The sequence below is a fragment of the Elephantulus edwardii genome, unplaced genomic scaffold (genome assembly GCF_000299155.1).
Source record: "Elephantulus edwardii isolate Elephantulus edwardi_28Jun2011 unplaced genomic scaffold, EleEdw1.0 scaffold00174, whole genome shotgun sequence".
In the NCBI taxonomy this organism is placed as follows: Eukaryota; Metazoa; Chordata; class Mammalia; order Macroscelidea; family Macroscelididae; genus Elephantulus; species Elephantulus edwardii.
This window is the reverse complement of record NW_006399924.1, coordinates 119901-123515: the sequence shown is the minus strand read 5'-3', so window position 1 is coordinate 123515 and position 3615 is coordinate 119901.

Here is a 3615-nt window from a genome sequence, read left to right as displayed (position 1 = left end):
AGAATTGCATGTTGTTGTTATGTGCTGTCAAGTTACCTGTGACTCACAGCAACCCTATGTACAACAGCTCTAAACCCTGCTCTAACCTGTGCCAATCTTATTGTCTCTGACACATCTACCCCCGTCACTGAATCAATTCATCTCATTGAGGGTCTTCCTCTCTTGTGCTGTCCCTCCACCCTCCCAAGCATGACGTCTGTCTCCAAGGACTGGTCCCTCCTTGCAACATGTCCAAAATATGTCATATGAAGCTTAAGAATCCTTGCCTTCAAGGAACATCCTGATTTAACCCTCTCCAGGATAAACCTGTTTGTTCTATCAGTCCATGGTATATTCAATACTCTTCTCCAACACTACAGCTCAAAGGCATCAATTCTCTTTTTATTATTCCTAATCCTTGTCCAGCATTCTGATGCATAGCAAGCAGTTTCAAAGACCATGGCCTATTTCAGGTGCACCTTAATCTACAGACTGACATCATTGCTCTTCAGTACTCTGGAGATGTCTCTGGCAGCAGACTTTCTGAATACAATACATCTTTTAATTTTCTGACTGCTGGTACCAACAGTATTGATTGTGGAGCCAAGCAAACTAAAGCTGTTTAGAATCTCAATCTCTTCACCATCTATCACAATGCTGCCAACTTGCCCAGTGGTGAGAATCTTTGTTTTCCTGAAATTGAGCTTCAATTCATATTGAAGAATTCCATAGATATGGCAAAATTATTCAACCCTGACACACCTTTCCTGATTTCATGGTCTATGTACAGGTTTTGCACAAGCATAATTAAGTGTTCTAAAATTCCAATTCTTGTCATTTCTAGTGATAAAAAGGCAATATATACAATATAAAAAGGCAATATACAGTGGAACTAATCACAATTTGACCAAAGTGAATGAATAGGATGCATGAGTAAAATAAAACTATGGTAAACACTATAACATAAACAATTTTTCAATAAGAGTAAAACAGTAGGTATGTAGTTACCCAGGTAGATTTGTATGCTAGATAAGTATATAAAAGTATATGTTATCACGTGTTTGTTCATATGGAGGTGTATTTGTAGGTATACAAAATCATATGATAGACTACTACACAGTATGTAGGAACAATGATTTTGAAAATCACTACCTAATGGGAAAGATTGGAGAGCATTATGCTACATATACTAACTCAGTCTCATAAGGACAAATACTGTATAAGACCATTATTGTTGAAATAGAAAACTAGTGAAATGTGTATGAGGAGCCAAGGAGGGGAGGGGAAGAGCAGAGGGGTGAGGATGACCAGCAGGGTAATCATAGGGTGGCAAAATTTGATGGGTAGAGGGAGGAGTGGGTAAAGGGAATGGGAAAGATCCAGTGTGAAAAACAATGTATACAAACTTTCTAACTAATCTAGTATAAAACAAAAATGTTATTTAAAAGGGAAAAAAATATACAACAGACATGAAAAAAGGAAGAAGAACTCTCCTAAGATCCTTTTAACTTGGAATTGAAATCATTCACAATTGTCTTTCAGTTACATTCTGTTGTTGCTGTTCTGTTGTACTTTAAAGGCAAAATAGACTCATATCCTCCAGACGGTTTTCAGAGGTAGTAAATTGCATGAGAGGAGACTGCCCTTCTTTCTCCTACAGAGCATCTGGTAGATTCTAACCATGTGACTTTAGTTTGGCAGTGTAACTCCTTATCACTAAGCCACCAGAGCTCTCTAGTCACAATGTTATTGTTGTTGTTGTCGTTATGTGCCATCGAGTCGTTTGCGACTCATAGCGACGCTATGTACAACAGCCCTAAACTGTGCTCTATCCCCCGCCAATCTCATTGCCTCTGACACACCCATCCCAATTACCCCAGTCACTGAATCAATCTACCTCATAGAGGGTCTTCCCCTCCTGTGCTGTCCCTCTACTCTACCCAGCATGATGTCCCTCTCTAAAGACCTGTCTCTCCTTACAACATGTCCAAAGTATGTCAGGCGAAGCCCCAGAATCCTTGCCTCCAAGGAGCAGCCTGGTTTAACCCTTTCTAGGATGAATCTGTTTGTTTTCTTGGCAGTCCATGGTACATTCAATACTCTTCTCCAGCACCAAAGCTCAAAGGCATCAATTCTCTTTCTATCCTCCCTAGTCATTGTCCAACTCTCTGATGCATAACAAGTGATTGCAAAAACCATGGCCTGTATCAGGCGCACCTTAGTCTCCAGAAAGACACCGTTGCTCTTGAGTACTTTAGAGAGGTCCCTAACCACAGACCTTCCCATTGCAATACGTTTTTTTTTATTTCCTGGCTCCTGGTGCCTTGTTGTTGTTAGGTGCCTTTAAATCAACTATGACTCATAGCAACCCTGTGGACAATGGATCTGAACCTTGCCCTATCTTGCATCATCCTCATCATGTCCAGTCTACCTGAACTCATTGTTATAGTAACTGTGTTAATCTATCTCATTGAGGGTCTTCCTTTCTTTTACTGACCTTCCACTTTTCCAAACATGATATCTTTTCCAAGGACTGGACTCTCCTAACACATACCCAAAATATGTGAGATGAAGCTTCACTATCCTTGCCTACAAAACACCCTGGCTGTACCTTCTCTGAGTCACATAATAATAGGTTGTCTGATAAAATAGTTATCACCCACAAGGCATATGTTCCCTTGAGCAGTCAACTGTGGGAACCCAGAGATGTGGGCCCTTAGATACCCTTTAAGCCTGGAACCGAACCTATCCCTAAGGAATCACCTTTCAGTAAAACAACAAACAAGCATATAAAGCTCTATTATTCTCTATCTGCTGCTGCCTGGTCTCCTGCTATGTTGTACATAGGGTTTTTGAAGGCTTGTTGTTTTGAAAGTGGATGGCCAATCCTTCTCCCTAGTCTGTCTTAACTTTGGTGCTCAGCTGTAGAGCAATACTAGACAGACAAACATATAACCCAAAAGAAGTGATTATGTAGGTAACAGATCAAGTGTTGGTCCTGGGGACCCACTTCTTCAGTGCATTGTTTTTGTGTTGTCTTCTCACTCTCATGCCCTACTTACTTAACTGAGCTGCCAACATCCAGCTCAATTCCTTCTTGCCCCTCCAGCATCTCCTATCCCCTGCTACCAGCCAACTCTGGCTTGATAGCTCAGGCCTCCCACCACCTCAGTCCTCCCAGTCCTTTCCACTTACCTGTGATATTGGTACTCCTGGCTCAGGGGAAGGAGGGCAGTCTCCAAGCAGCTGAGTGATCTCCACCCAATGAAACAGTCTAGCAGGAGGGTTCCAGCAGCAGGTGGGTCTATGCACAGATTAGTCTGGCACCAGGTTGGTCCCATTTTTTGCTTACACCAAGTAGAAAACCCCTCATTGCTCTAATTTAAAAAAATAAAACCCAACACACAAAAACCCACCTTCACTGCTATCAAGTTGGAACCAACACACAGCTGACACTCCAGTGGGTTTTCAGAGGCTATACAGTGACTAGGGAGGATAGAAGGAGAATTTATGCCTTTGAACTGTGGTGCTGGAGAAGAGTATTGAGGGTATCATGGACTGCTAGGAAAACAAACAGATTCGTCCTGGAAAGGGTTAAACTGGGCTGGTCCCTGGAGGCAAGGATTCTGAGGCTCC